This window comes from Nanorana parkeri, unplaced genomic scaffold, assembly GCF_000935625.1.
Source record: "Nanorana parkeri isolate BGI_ZX_2015 unplaced genomic scaffold, ASM93562v1 scaffold380, whole genome shotgun sequence".
Taxonomy (NCBI): Eukaryota; Metazoa; Chordata; class Amphibia; order Anura; family Dicroglossidae; genus Nanorana; species Nanorana parkeri.
This window is the reverse complement of record NW_017306648.1, coordinates 916,264-932,279: the sequence shown is the minus strand read 5'-3', so window position 1 is coordinate 932,279 and position 16,016 is coordinate 916,264.

The window sequence follows — 16,016 nt, the reverse complement described above, 5'->3', positions numbered from 1 at the left end:
TTTCTGGTCCCTCTTAAATGGATTTGTGACCACTGCCTGTTATGTTGGCCATACACCAATCAATCAAAGTTTGCAATCTCCTGTAGCTCTTACAACAACTATGTAGTGTAAGTGTCTGCAGAAGTGTATGCTAATTGAAAGGATTGTCTAGGTTTGTCCTTGTATTGCAGAGGTTGTACAATCTCTACACAATCAGATAGAAACGTGTATGTATGTCACCCAAAGACAGGAAATGAGTGGGGAATCTCTACAGGGTGGGACAAAGAAAACACCAAAATTCCAAAAGGACTGGAAATGAGGTTAATCTTCCCCAACAGGGACACGTATAGTAATAAAATGCTGACAGATGTTGTAAGCTTTCCCTCTATCATACTTAAAAAAAGATACAAGATCCATGTGTGTTCAGCGGATCATTCACTGTACAATCCAATTGTATAACCTCCTTTAGATCTTACTTCAGCTATGTAGAGTAAATCCAACCAACCACAGTCAGATTTCCCTCATTCAGCCGAGCGGGCTGATTGAGAGACATGGGTCGATTCTCCTATCCTTGTTAAACAGCGTGTATGGGGGAATCTCCCCTGACGCCTTTGTATTCTGATATCTGGCACCCACAGCTGTCAGAGTACTTGAACAGTGACTTCAGCTGATTGGCTGCTGTCACTTTTCGGCTGACAACTTTCCATCCAGCTCCTTTGAGTTTTTCAATGGAAGTATTGTATGACCAGCTTAAGTACCTGCCTGAGTTAATACAAATTGAAAGATTGTTTAGGTTGGTCCTCAAAGTACACAGTTTTGGTAACTCTGATGGAGATTGTACAATCAGATTGTATAGTGTATTACTAGCTTTAGGCCAGGCCCACCGACAACAACAGAATCCATTCATTTTCCCAGCCTGCTTGTTCGATGGAAGACGTGCGACCGTACAGTAGAAACGGTCGCACGCCTTCCATACACTGCACGATTCTCGTACGATCGCGGGATTTCCCGCAATTCTCGTACGAGAATCGTACAGTGTATGGGCACCTTGACACAGTTTTGGTTTCTATTATCACAGAGGTTGTGCATCGTTATTTAATACTCGGTATGTGTGGCTAAAAAGTATCTGAGAGAATCGTCACGCTTCTGCTACTTATTATATGTGCCAAGTTGCAGATGTATATGTGGCTAGAACACTATCACGATTTCTAAGCCGTTGCTGGTTTACATTTATACATGTGATTGGCACGAATTTATACACTTAATTTTTCCAAGTGCCCACGGAAGCTCTTAAGTTCACAGGTAGGGGCATTACTTCATGCCAAAAAAGATTTGTCTGCAGGTTTGGTGCTCTTGGCTTGGCAAGGTCTTTTGGAAGCCGAGGAGATAGAGACTTTGGGAGGCTGAGAACTGGTGCTGGACCTATGGGTCCAAAGGAATGTTTGAGAGAAGAAATGAAGGGGTAGTCCTGCGCTGCTAATCCTTATTGGCCTGGGGAAGGGGAGTGCTCTTATCCCCAGAAATGTTTTCTAAGATTTTCTCCAGCTATTCTTCAAAGTTATTTCCAATGAAGGGCAAGGACAATTATGTTTTGTTTTTGTTTTTTAATGCCTGTTCTGCAATCCAGCATTCATGCCATCCCTCCACTTTTGGACAGACAAGAGAAGGAGCATCTTCTACCAGGATGATTGCAGTCTTTGTGAGGCATGACACCAGTGGGTCCAGCATAGGTGGCATAGACCATTTCCTAAGGAAATCCTTAGCAAAGTGGTATAGGACCAGGAAACATTTGGGAGGGAGAAAGGGTCTGTCTGGATGTTTCCAATCCCTGCAAATTAAGTAATCAAAGGGGATGGTGTGGGAACACCTTTGTAGAATGCTTGGGCTTATAGGATCCAAAGCCTGTCACCTTTCTAGAAGTGTGAGCAGGTGAATCCCCCAGCTATAAAGTGTTATAAACCACATCAATAAGGAGATGAACAACCCCTTTCTCTTTAGAAGTTAGGAACAGTCACTGTAGGTTACCCTAAAATCCATTTTCAGCAAGTAAGGGCAGGGATTCGGCCTCAGAGACTTACTCCACAAAAGGGTCCCACCTCTGGTTCAACAATGACCAGCATCTGCGATTCAAACTCTACTGGGAATCAATGGGCATTTGAGGCCCCTGTGATCAGACTGTATCTCAAGCTGAGACATGATGCCTTCCATAGCTAAAGAAAGTCTTCAACAGTAACAGAGGCCTCAGAAGGTGCAAGATAGGGCTCAGTAATAGATGCAGAAACAGGTAGTTCAAAGAGGCCATGCAAGTGTCAGAAAACAAGCTTTCCCTTTAAGCTGCAGATAGAACAGTCAGACAATAAAGACTGGGTTCACTGGCATGCACATGTTGCCCAGTGCTCTGCTTATTGCTTAAAAAAAATACCACTGCACACAATAGCAGGGAAATAAACAATGCCACTGCTATGCACCAAAGCACTACACCGTGTCCCCTGTACGGTACTCACAGTCTGCAGCGGAAGAAAACCAGGCCCACAAACCACAAAATGGAGGGAAAATCAGGTTGTGTGACAGTCATTAATGTAGGCAGCAGGATGTGGCCTAGAGATAGAAGTGTTACACCGGGTCCCCAGAAGTGGGCTTGTGCCAACTCACAGCCTGCAGTAACATTGAACACCACAGCTGCTCCAGGAAAATAAAACATTGAGGGAATCCTCCTGACACAGCACATGCACTGCACACAGGATACTAATGGCAAAGAGAGTCTTTGGATACAGGGACAGACAGCTACTAGGGCTTTGGACCTGGAGAAAAACTCTCCAGTGAATACATGGGTAAGATCGCTGGCATGACTTAAGTAGCAGAGTCCTGTGCTTGTATAAAGCACATCCAAGTGTACCTCTACAGGGACATAGTGGCTGTCGTGTTGTTGCAGTGAGATCACCAATATTTCATTAATTGTTAAAAAGATTAATTCAGGGGCCAACTGGAGACATTTCTAGGATTGATACTCAGCCGGGCATCTATCAGCAGCTGTTGATTGGAAAAATCTTCAGGAAAAGAGCTTGAACCAGCAGAGCTGGGAAAGACATGCTCATACACTATATAAGCAGAGTGTACAATCTCTGTAAAATCTACTATATCAAAACTAGCCAGGCCCTTGGACTACATAGTTGATAGTAGATATTTAAGAGATTGTACAATTACATTGTATAGTGTATGGTCAGCTTAGTGGACATTAAAGGAGAACTATGGGGTTAGGGCTTTTCCCCATAGTTCTCCTTAGGGTAACGGGAGGACACAAACTAGCGTCCTCCCGTCACCCTAAGCTCAGTATACCGCGAGCTATGGCTCGCGGGATACTGAGACGCCGCAGCTGAAGCGGATCCCAACAATTATGTCTGGATCCGCCCAGCTGCGTGAGTGACAGCTGGCTCTGCCTCTAGATAGGCAGAGCCAGCTGTACCCGTCCCCCGTCCGTTCCGCCAGTCAGCGCTGGAGGATCGGGGAGGGTGGGGAATCCAGCCACTCCCGTCACGGCAGAGAGGCGTGACAGGATTGAGAAGTGAGCGAACGCCGCTATGTGTTCACTCATTTCCTGATCTACTGAGCAGACCTGTGACAATTTCATTGTCACAGGTCGGCTAGAACTATGAGGATGAGTCAAAAGCACTCACCTCATAGTTCTCCTTTAAGCTAAACTGGCTAGTTATGAAGGGTAATGGACCCAAGGGACTGCCTATCTTTTTTGCCTAGTGCTCAATCCCCATGCAAGTGGAAGTATAACCCATGGTATCTGAATGGAAATACTGTGTCCCTCAATGAACCATAGAGAAAACCTCTTTCCCTTTCTAACAGTTTTTCTGTTATTGTGGACCAACAGCTGTGCACATATAGTAAACATCTTATAGATGCCAGTATGATGTAGTTGTGACCATGCACAAGAGTTACCTCATCAGGGCTGAACAAAGTAGAGCAGGAGAAGATGGCAGCAGAGTCCCAAGGGGGAGTGTGGATCTTGCATCACTAGAGGACAGCACACTAGGGAGCAAATCATCCATAATGTACACACATGCTGTGCATATTTTCACATTAAGGCAAAGGCCCTGGGTTAACAGAGTGGTTTTAGTTTCGCTTTAAAGTAACAGTCATCACTTCTAGGAATCCTTGCACACACCACTTGTAGAAGAAGAATTAAGCTAAACAGATGAGCTGTGAGAGGATTTTTGTACTGGCCAAAAAATACTTCTCTTGAACGCAGGAAGTGTTGGGTTTACTGTTGCATACAGAAGGCTTGGACATTGACAAACAAACATTTTAGGCCTGCCCCTCCTACACCCAGTATGCCTCAGTTTTGTGGTACTAAAAGAATGATTAACACACCCACAGAGGGGTGAGACCTGTGTCCCTGAATGGACTCCACGAAAAGAGTAGAAAACCAGGTGGAAGCCTTGTAAAATCTAAGAAGCAGTAGCCTGATGCCAAAGAGCCTAAAGGTGGCCATATACCTTACAATTATCGTTCGATTTCTTTTGTCCCCGTCATCGAACCATCGTCCGTGTTCCACTCAAATGCCCCATAATGCACAGACCAATGTGGATTTCGATTGTCGTTCGTTATCAATACTAACTGACCCAATTTGATTGACAGAACAGGTTTTCATTTGCGCATGTGCAGTGTTCATGTTTTTTTTTGTACGAAAACGCCACTAATTCATCAATCTTCGCACGATTCGAAAAAAGTTTCTTAGCCTGACGGACCGGGGAAATTCGGCCAGTTGTACAGTAATTGTTATCTCTCGTCTTGACTACTGCAACTCCCTCCTCATTGGTCTACCTCTACACAGGCTATCATGAATGCTGCTGCTAAACTCATCCACCTTATGCTGCCTGACAGAAGACTCATAAAAGGAGATTAGCCAGAAGACCACCAAAACCCCGTCCACACTCATGCTCACTCTTCAGCCTACCATCCAGTTTCATACATTACCATTTTAATTTCTTACATCAGGCAAAAATCTTTTAAAAAAAAGCAAAAACATTAAGTCATGTTACCTCCAGGTCTTGACAAATTTGTTTAATTTCCATCAGGGGACACCATCTGTATGCAGTAAATTCTTTCCACAAGCATGTTGGTTATTTCCAGGTGTTCCAGATTCCAACAAGGAAACTAAACCTTACCATTGTTTAATGCGATTTCAACTGTGTTTTTTTGGGGTATTTTAGCAATAGTGAGTTTGAATGGTGAATACCATAACCTTATAATACTGGGTTCCTGTGCTCAGCCCAAAGCAGGTTGGTATCTACTTGGATTTTTTTTATATTCTCCCGTTTATATCAGTCTTTGAGAGTTCAGTTTCCTCGCACAATCCAAAAGTACACAAATTGGTCATGGCTTCAGACTAAGCGTGATTGATGTAGAAATTATGGAATGTGAGCTAATTTAGATGAATATAAGACAATTCTGCGCTATGGAAGCTGTCTCAAAGTGATAAATATAAAAGATGAAAAGCTGCCATGCTAATAATATAAATAGATCAAACAAATGCACTGCGCTAATCAATAGTCTTAATACGTGAATGATATAGTGCTATATATCAAATAGATCACATATAACCAATATAATTAATTAATAAATACTCATATATAGTAAAAGTGTTTCTCATTGTAATATCTCCAGTGGAGATTAAGTGCAAATTGGTAATTAAAAGTCCACCATCAATTGATGCGAAAAAAAAAAAAAAAGTGACAAAGTGCCAAGATATATATATATAAAAAAAATTAAAACATCAGTGATAAGTCCTCCTTATAGCTCTAGTGTGCAAACTCCAGGTGACTGTGAAACACACCGCACTCACCAGACTTCCATATTCAAAGAGGCATAACAATCCCGGATCGCAATCACAGTGAACGTTTGCTCCTCCACTCGCAATAGGAACTTCCTCCTCCACTCTGTGCTCTTTCACAAGAAAGCTTCCGGTTCAGGTGTGGTCGTTTAAAAAACGTATCCGTTCCAAGACTCCCGGAAAACAATCGCTTTTTAAAAAAATATTCCAATCCGTTATTAACAAGCCAGTCGAATAATCACACAATTAAAATCCTTCCAACTTAGCGTGTCCCAACCTCAGTGCGTGTCCACTTCTTTCGATGCGTTTCATACAAAGACTTTTTCAAGAAAGTGCAGAAAAAGTCTTTGTACGAAACGCGTCGAAAGAAGTGGACACGCACTGAGATTGGGACAAGCTAAGTTGGAAGGATTTTAATTGTGTGATTATTCGACTTGCTTGTTCATGACGGATTGGAATATTTTTTGAAAAAGCGATTGTTTTCCGGAAGTCTTGGAACAGATACGTTTTTTTAAACGACCACACCTGAACCGGAAGCTTTCTTGTGAAAGAGCACAGAGTGGAGGAGCAAACGTTCACTGTGATTGTGATCCGGGATTGTTATGCCTCTATGAATATGGAAGTCTGGTGAGTGCGTTGTTTCACAGTCACCTGGAGTTTGCACACTACAGCTATAAGAAGGACTTATCACTGATGTTTTATATATATCTTGGCACTTTGTCACTTTTTTTTTTTCGCATCAATTGATGGTGGACTTTTAATTACCAATTTGCACTTAATCTCCACTGGAGATATTACAATGAGAAACACTTATTATGTATGAGTATTTATGAGCTAATTTAGAACCAATTGGAGTAGTATTTTTAGTGGAAACCTGTAAGAATAACATAGGAATTTTCATTGATGACCTCTTCCTGAAAATGTTAGTTGTATGGTTGTCAGGCTTCCATACTTGGTCAATAACCCAAAATAAGTACGGTATGTTGCTAGTGAATTGAATTTACAAGTGAGCATACTTGTTCTGTGTCTGAAAAGGGAACCTACATATTTCTCTGCATACAGATTCCCTTTCACTCAGTTACATCCACAGCAGTGACTACATTTTACAATTCTGCCAATTTTTTACAAAAGCTTATCTACTTCTCTGAGGTGCAGTTAGTCAGAGACATATGGATAAATTCGCACAGGAATGGTCTAGATTTGGCAGGATCAATTTATGGACACAGCCTGATAAGTAACAGGGTTATACTGCCACCTACAGGTAAAATGGATGCTTGGAACATAGAGAACTGAAGGCCAGCCACCTTGAGGATATAACCATTCCTACCTACACCTGCTCACTTGTGCTTAGTGTCTGTAGGAGAAGGGATGCCTCTTTCCTCTCTGCTATATTTTTCACTTGATTTGGAAAATTTTCTAATAACTACTGGTAGAATCAGACCAGATATTTGAAATCCTGGAAGTCTCACCAGTTAGCCAAAGAGTGCAGGTTTTGCCATTTTATTAAGTACTGGTGTTCTCTGCGACAGACTGCATTGACTACTCATCTGTGTTCGAGTTTGCTTATGACTTAAGCCAGAGTATGAGGATTCCTTGTGGCATTATTGGAACAGGAGCTGCAGCAGTTTTCCTGTTCCTCCCTTCTCCTGAGTGACTAGCAGGCTTTATGCTTTTGTACTGAGGCTGCATGTGTAGGTATTTGCTACAGACACAGCTGTAGCTAACATGCCATTCTACTAGGCTTGCCTTATGATTTATGTAACTTTGCAAGGTGGTGCCATGTGAAAGTACTTGGCCAATACTGTATAGGCCCAAACTACCCTTTTAAATTTCCTGCCTCTTTCTTCACTTTTCAGGATTTATGATGCAGCACTTGGAGGAGGAAGCACACGTGCATGCACTAAACTACTTTTGTTTTCTCAGCTGCAGCTCAATAGGATTTTGTTCTTACCATAAATTCCTTTTCTCAGAGTTCATTCAAGAATTGTCAGATGTAGGGTCATGCTGCTGCCTTCAGGAGAAAATTGACACTAGGGGGGGAAAAAAAAAGACAAAAATGAAAAGCCTGCCACCAAGGATACTTCACACCTGCCAGTTATAGCAAGCAGTATGAAAGAAAATGAGCGGAGGGAGCCGTGTCCCTCAGTGGACTCCGAGAAGGATTTTACGGTAAAAACAAAATCCTATTTTTCCTATTGAGGAACACAGCTCTGAACCATTCTGAGACATAAGGATGTTTAAAAGCACTCCAAAACAGAGGGATGGGCACCATAAAAACTAGAAGAACCAGCTCAAATACTCAAACAGCCGCCTGAAGAACTTTTCTGCAAAGACTAACTTTAGAAGAGGCAGAAGCATCAACTTTAAAAAAACATGCAAAAGTGTGAACAGAAGACCAAACTGCGACCTGGCAATTTGAGTAACAGAAGGAAACCTGTGATCACAGAACAACCTTGTCCTTGTGAAGAACCAAATAGGGTTCTCCACAAAACAAAAGAGACAACTAGGAAAACCCTTCTAGCTGAGGTAATGGACACAAGAAAGGCAACCTTTTTGAATAACAGACAAAAAAATTACTCAGGTTCAAAAGGAGGTTTTTGTCAAACAGATAAAACCAAGTTCAAATCGCATGGAGGAAGAGGAGATCCAACAGGAGGAGCCACACTCAACTCTCAATAAATGAACGAAGCAAGAGGATGTTGAAAAAGGGCCAGCAAGGCAGATATGACCCTTTATGGTACTTGGAGCTAAACATTGATCTATGCCAAATTAAAGGAAAGACATTTGCAATATAGAAAAAGCATGCAAGGAAAACCCCGAGGACTCAAACCAACAAAAATAAACCTTCCACGTATGGTTAAAAATCGTATGAGTAGAAGATGATCTACGAGCCTTAAGCATAGTTGGAATAACAGAATCTCAAATTCCCTTGTCTTTCAACAGTTGGTTTTTAACAACCAGGCCATTGAGGCCAGAGACTGAGAAGGAGGCTGGAAATCGGGCCCTGATAGAACAGATCTGGCAGACGTGGAAGAAGCCGGAGATCGTCTGCCAAAAGATGGACCAAATCGGCATAAAACATCCTGCAATGCAAATCTGGAGGAACGAAAATGACTGGCATTTCCCTTGTGTTTTATCCTGCAAAGCAGATAAGACAATAGCATCAATGGAGGAAGGACATACATTAGTGTGTACTGATCCCACAAAGCTAAGGCATTCACCTTTGGATCCCTTGCTCTGGACACAAATCTGTTAATTTTATTGTTGTGAAGAGAAGCTAGAAAATCCGCATCTGGCATTCTCCAATGCTTACAAAGTTGTTGAATCACCTCTGGATTGAGAGACCATTCCCCTGGATCCAGATGACATCTGCTGAGAAAGTTCGCCTGACAGTTTTTTACTCCTGGAATGTGCGTCGTTGAAATCACTGGAATATGAAGTTCCACCCAATCCAAGATTAAATGTACTTCTATCGCCGCCAACACACTCCTGGCGCCTCCCTGCTGATTGATGTATGCCATTGCCATAGCACTGTCTGAATCCGAATCGGACACCTAGAGAGAAGACTGTTCCAATAAAAACGCCAGATGGCTCACCCTTAAGTCCAGGACATAGATTGGAAACTTGGATTCCTACAGAGACCAACCACCCTGCAGGGACAGATGATCCAAGGGACCACCACATCCCACAAGACTGGTATCCGCCTTGACAATCTTACAAGCTATTGGGACATATACTTTACCATTGCCAAAGGTGATTACAATCACCACAACAAACATCCTGGCTGGGGTACTCAATCTGAATATCTTGTCCAGTGATAGACGAGACTTCTCCCACGCTGTAAAATGTTCCTCAGTGAAGTCCTGGAATGGAACTGAGCAAATGGTACAGCTTCGAAGGTTGACACCATCAATCCCAGTATACTCATGCAGGTTCTCAGAGAGGAACGACAAAGGGATCGAAGCGACGGAACTTAATCCTGCAACTTCAAGGAACAAACACTTTGGCCTGAAGGGTATCCAATAGAAGACCCAAATACTCCAAGCCATGTGATGGGGCTAGGTATGACTTTTCAATGTTTAGAATCCTCCTGGATGTCCTCAGCACTGGCTAGACATTGAGCTCCAAGGTAGGAAGAGACTGTTCTCGAAGTAAAAGGTCAGGTATCTGATAATCAGAATGCCCTTGCGCCAAAAACAGAAATCCCAGAATTAGAGCAAGAATTTTTGTATAAACTATTGGAGCCCAAAGCCAACCCAAAAGGGAAGAGCCACCAATTGGGAATACAGGTCACCTACTGGAAAACAAAGGAAACGCTGATGAGCTGGAAATACAGAATTGTGTAAATACTAGAGGTGCACCGAAATGGACATTTTTAAACCGAAACGAAACCGAAATAAAAAAAACTTTAGGCCGAAACCGATATCGAAAATGTTTATTTACATTTTTTCAAATTTGTTAAACATTTTATTTATAAACTTTCATTTTTTTTATATTTATTTTTATTTAATTCATTTTTTATTAAATTTTATTTTTTACATTACTTTTAGGGGCTTTGGGGATATATTGGGGGCTAAACAGACCCCTGATATTTCCCTTTTAAAATAGAAAAGGAGATTGAGAACAGAGTCCTCTATCTCTTTTTCTGTGTCCCCTGTTATCAATGAACAGGAATCCTCTGAGTGTTCCTGTTCATTGATAACATGAGGACACGGTAGGTTTACTATAACCACAATTATGAATGAACAGGAGGGGATATAGATCACTCCCATAATTTATAGTTGAGGATATAGTTAACATACCATGTCCTCAATTATGTGCAAACACTCAGCGATCACTGAGTGTTTGTACCTTGCTCTCCTCTCTGACAAGCTGTCACAGGAGGCTGATAGAGCGGAAAGCTCAGCCTCCTGTGGCAGCACGGCCCGTCTCCGCCCACACACCGCTCTGCCAGACTGTGATAGGCGGCTGAGAGGTGTGAGAGGAGACGCCGACCGCTCACAGTGCTCTCCTCCCGCAGCTCTCGGCCGGCTATCACAGCTTCTCTCCTCCCCGCTGGGACACAGAGCAGCGCCCAGCGGGGAGGAAAGAAAGCAAGGATGCGCCGATCGGCAGAAAAATTACACTTTCGGCATTATGCCAAAAGTGCAATTTTCGGCCGTTATATCGGTGCATCCCTAGTAAATACACATCCTTTATGTCTATGGAAACCAAACAAATCTGGTCTACGAGGAGGCAACTGACTAAATGGATTCCATCCAGAATTTGTGAATGTGTACAAACGCATTGAGTGCTTTCAAATCCAGGATTGGACAAAGTCTTCCATTGGGTTTGGGAAGCCTAAACAGGTTTGAGTAAAAACCTTGAAAACTTTCTGCCAAAAGGAACAGGAATAATAACGCTCTGCCAAAGGAACGGAAATGGTAATGCTTTGCCAAACAAACGGGAATAATAACACCCGGATGCAACAGACCTTGAACTGCACAATAAATGTTAATCGGATGCTGCGGAGACATGGGAAGCCAGAACACACAGAACCGAGGATTAAAATATATTCTGAAATGAGAGTTTCCCACGTCTCCGCAAATTCCATCAGGCGTCTCCCCACCAGCTATACAAAAGCCAGGAGCAGAGCTTCATGCTAAAGCTGACTTTTTTAAGTGCCAAAGACGTCTAGAGCATCCAAAAGCTTGAATGTACAAGACGTCTTTTGAAATTGGGAACTATGGAAACATATAAAAGACGGAAGAAAAAAGGAGTAGGCTTACTACGCTGATCCCTGTATTTCCACGTCTGAGTGTTATTTTTAAAAATCTAATACACGGTAGCTTCAAAAGAGGCGATCTCATGTAGGATCAATGCAGAAGACCCTTTTGCATTGGGGCTCTGCTGACTAGCACTTGAAGCAACGCTAAACCCCAAAATGTAATTTTAAAAAGATCTACAATATAGTCATTTAATAGTGGGCTTACTCTGGTTTTCAGAATTTGCTATTAACAGCTTAAAAAAACGCTCTCTTTATAACTACATGCCAGAGGGTGGCTACTTTTCTTCTCCAGGGTCCCTATGGGTGGTGAAAAGTAGCCACCCTCTGTGCACGCTCACACTGTGAACTACAACTAGACGTCTCCTCTGCTGGCTCCTCCCTCCCATCTACAGTGTGGGGGGTACAGGAGTGTGAGCAGAGCTGAATATCTTTAAATGCTTGTTTTCTCTATTTTATTGTACAGCATGCAGGGGCGTAACTAGTAATCACAGAGCCCATAGCAAAATTTGGCATGGGGCCCCGTGATTGCTAGTTATGCCACTTGCCGAGCCCACCTGATGTACCAAACAGCCCACCTGAGAGTGACCCTGCAGAGCCCACCATAGGCTCTATGGTGGGCTCTGCAGGGTCTCAGATGGGCTGCACACCTCTTACCTGTCAGCGCTGGTCGCCGGCCCTGCCTCATCTTCTGTCCCCGGGCCGCGCCTCCTCTTACATCACTGGCCCCACCTGCTCTTAGTTTGCTGGCCAGTGATGTAAGAGGAGGCTGGGTTGCTCATAGACGGGCCCAGCCTCCTCCTTCACTGCGAACGCCGGCCTCTTCTGCCGCAGCTGCTGGCTGTCACAGCGGCTATGAGGGGGAAACACGCCGCGGCCGCAGCACACATCACTGACTTAGTCAGTGAGAGCCAGCACCCTTACATGACATAGCGACCCAGGCGGCCCACACGGCATCAGAGGGATGCCCTGGCCGGGCCCCCCTGTGCCCGGGCCCCATAGCAGCCACCTGGGTCGATATGGCGATTGTTACGCCACTGACAGCATGTGAGCCTGCAAACAGCTGACAGCACTATTCTAATAGCTGGGAGAGAGTGTAATTTCCTGGCTCAGTGTCGCACACAACCTGTCTGTGGAAGGGAGGGGGGGGCGGAAGATAGCCTGGCACAGAAGCAGTGGGAAGAGGAGAGCCCAGCATGAGATACGAGCAGCCTAGCCTGTCACAGAAGCCGAGGGAGAGAGCGATATTGCAGGGAGGGAAGAGGCAGCTCTGTGTTAGCAAGTGACATGCCGTGATGGGAGGGGGTGGAGGGGGTTGTAATCAGCTGACAGGACTCTGTGCATAGAGGGAGTGGGAGCAGTGCACACAGTGATTTATGGGATATGTAGTCAGGAGATAAGCACACTCTGACAGAAAGCTTGTGAACTGCTGGAGTGGCCGGAAGGGAAGGAAGAACAAAAAGGATCATCTGGAGTGCACCCAGCCATTTTCTAAATGAAATATAAGGCAATCATGGGTGCAAAAAATGAAAAAAGGGCCTCAGTCATGAAGGGGTTAATGTAAATATAGAAATGAAAGCAGCATCATGTTAAGGATATACAAGGAGAGAACTGCAAAGTGGAAAAAAAAAGTTTGAGTTTTGTGACACAAGTTAGATAACCCTGCGTACCTGAATTGAAAAGACAGAAACACAAGACAACAAGCATCAAGAAACGCATCACAAAAAAATAAGCAACAGTTATCCAGTTCACAATCAATAAAATGTGGATCAACTCCAGCAGTCGCCTGTTCTGTATTTAAAGATTTGATCCAAGTAGCAAAAAACTGGGAAACAAGGACCTTAGCCAATAATGGTTGAAAAGCCGAACCAGTTAACTAATAAAATGGTAGAAGAAAGATTCTCCAACGAAACACATTTTTTGACGGCGCACAAGTCTAGAAATAACAGCAGAATCTTCTCATTTTAAAAAGGACCTCACAGCCTCAATTAAGAATGCAACTGCTACTGCCTGTCACATCCCAGTTACTGCATCAATGATATGGCATAGCGCAGGGATGGCCAAACTCCAGCCCTCCAGCTGTGGTGAAACTACAAATCCCATGAAGCATCTCTCTCCGGGAGTCATGGCTGTGAGACTTGCAAAGCCTCATGGGATTCGTAGTTCCATCACAGCTGGAGGGCCGCAGTTTGGCCATCCCTGGCATAGCGTTTATGGGAAGCGTACATTAGGTGCAATGTATTCATGAGCTGAATCTATGCACTAAGTTGCTTAAATCGAGGTAGGTAAGAATGTGCGCCCCAGGCACCTAGATAATTGTCACCAATGTGCTGCTGTACAACAGAGAAGGGAAATACACAGGGACAGTTTTTTCTAGTAACCCTGAGCAGAAATAAAGGAGAGCTCCCCATGTGGCCAACCTGTGAAGTACATAAAGTATGAACAAGCACAGGTCACCATAGCAGCATCTCAGAGGACCTTAATGTAACTGCCACTTGTGACTGGAAGAACCAGAAGCATCAGTGACACCAATATCAGACATCCCTACTCTCCTTGACGTTCTGGGAGTCTCCTGCTATAAGATAGCGGCTCCCTGACGCCTGGGTGAGAGAAACATTTTATGCCAGAAAGATTTGCTATGCTCTATCTAGCAGAGTAAACGTTTCCTGGATCCCCTGCTGGGTTTTTTTTTTTGCTGATTGACAGCAGCAGTGGAGAGGTGCAATAGCCAGCCTGCTATTGCATTTTGAAATGGCCAATAGCAGCCAAGGTATTCATTCCCCGCTGTTTTTTTTTATTCTGATGGCAGCCGCCAAATATTTCTGATTTTGCCAGAAATACTCCAGAAGACTCATTGGGAGGCAGAGTCCATGCCTTCCACAGAGGAGAACGCACCAGCTGAATTTCAGTCAGCATTTGTTTCACCAAAATAAAAAGAAGCCTCAAAACCTTTTTTTAAATCGAGACTTTGCTTTATCTTTTTGGGAAGGATTTTGTAATGAATTGGTATACTCCTGTAACTCAGTGGTCCCCAACCCCCGGGCCGCGGCCCGGTACCAGTCCGTGGATCAAATGGTATTCCCCCTCAGCGGGCCGCGGTAAAATTATCAAACGTTGACCGGTCCGCGGCGATAAAAAGGTTTGGGAGCACTGCTGTAACTGACCCACCTCTCATCTTAAATGCTCCATGCTTTTAGGACCTTGAAGCAGTTTCTCAAGCCACGCACTCCTTGGTGAGATCTGCTCCTTAACCTATGCTCACCACCACACTCTTTTTCCCAGACTTTGGTTGATCTAAAATCGATAAGCAGGGATCTGGCTGAGGTTTGTCACAGGGCTGGATGTCAGCCAGGTTACGTATCCAGTATCCCTTTCTTCTGTGCAGATCTGCAGTGCAAGGTTTTGTTACAACTAGCCTACGTGGGAGATGGTTGTTTTGTGTCTTCACTGGAGGAAATCATTAAAGTGAGGCAGGGGAAGCAGTCACTTACCCCAGGTAAGCAAAATTAAGGTGGATACCTTCCTATTCTGCATCAAAGCATTAATTGTCCCCCTCCAAGCCAAGTTTTCTTCTACCCCCTTGAACTTTGTTTCAAAAATCTTTGGCAAACAATGGATAAAACCTGCAAGTAAAATTTACCTCTGCATGAAGATCTGCTGCCATTAAGAGAGGTGTGTGTGTGTGTGTGTGTGTGTGTGTGTGGGGGGAGGGGGAGGTGTTTAACTGCTATTGTGGAGCTTTAGGAAGCTTGCATAGCTGACGCATAGGTGTGCGCAGTAGTATCCAAAAATTACAAAAAAAATTTTATAAATTCACAGACAATTCTGTTTTCACTTTGACATTATGTGGCACCGAGTGTAGATTAATGAGAATTAAAAAAAAATTAAACAAATGTAGTATCAGGCTGCAATATAACAAAATCGAAAAAAGTGAAGGGGACTGAATACTTTCTGAATGCACTGTATATGTCAGCATAGAGGACACTGGATGTGGATTAACCAGCGTCTTGGATCAAGTAGCATGACAGGCTTGTTTATAGGATGCGGGACCCGATGGCGGACACAGCAGATGCACTGGTGGCGCTGTGGAATGAATATTCCCCTAAACAATCTATGTTGAAATTTGTACCTTCTCTACTTCAAAGGATCAAGGCCAAGATCATTCCAGTCCATTGCTCCTGAATAGCCTCGAAGACTGTGGTGTGCCAACCTTGTCCGTCTGTTTGCAGACGTTCCGTGTCCTCTACCAGATTGGCCAGACCTGTTATGTCAAAGATATTTTCAGTCCTGTATCTGAGTCGCTGGCTGTAGAAACCCCAGAGATCAGAACATTTCAGATTCTGTAATCCCGAATATGCCCAAAGCTTGTACATCTTTCTCACAAGATTTAGCATAAAATATGGAAAACTTGGTTTCAAAATGTGTTGGTCC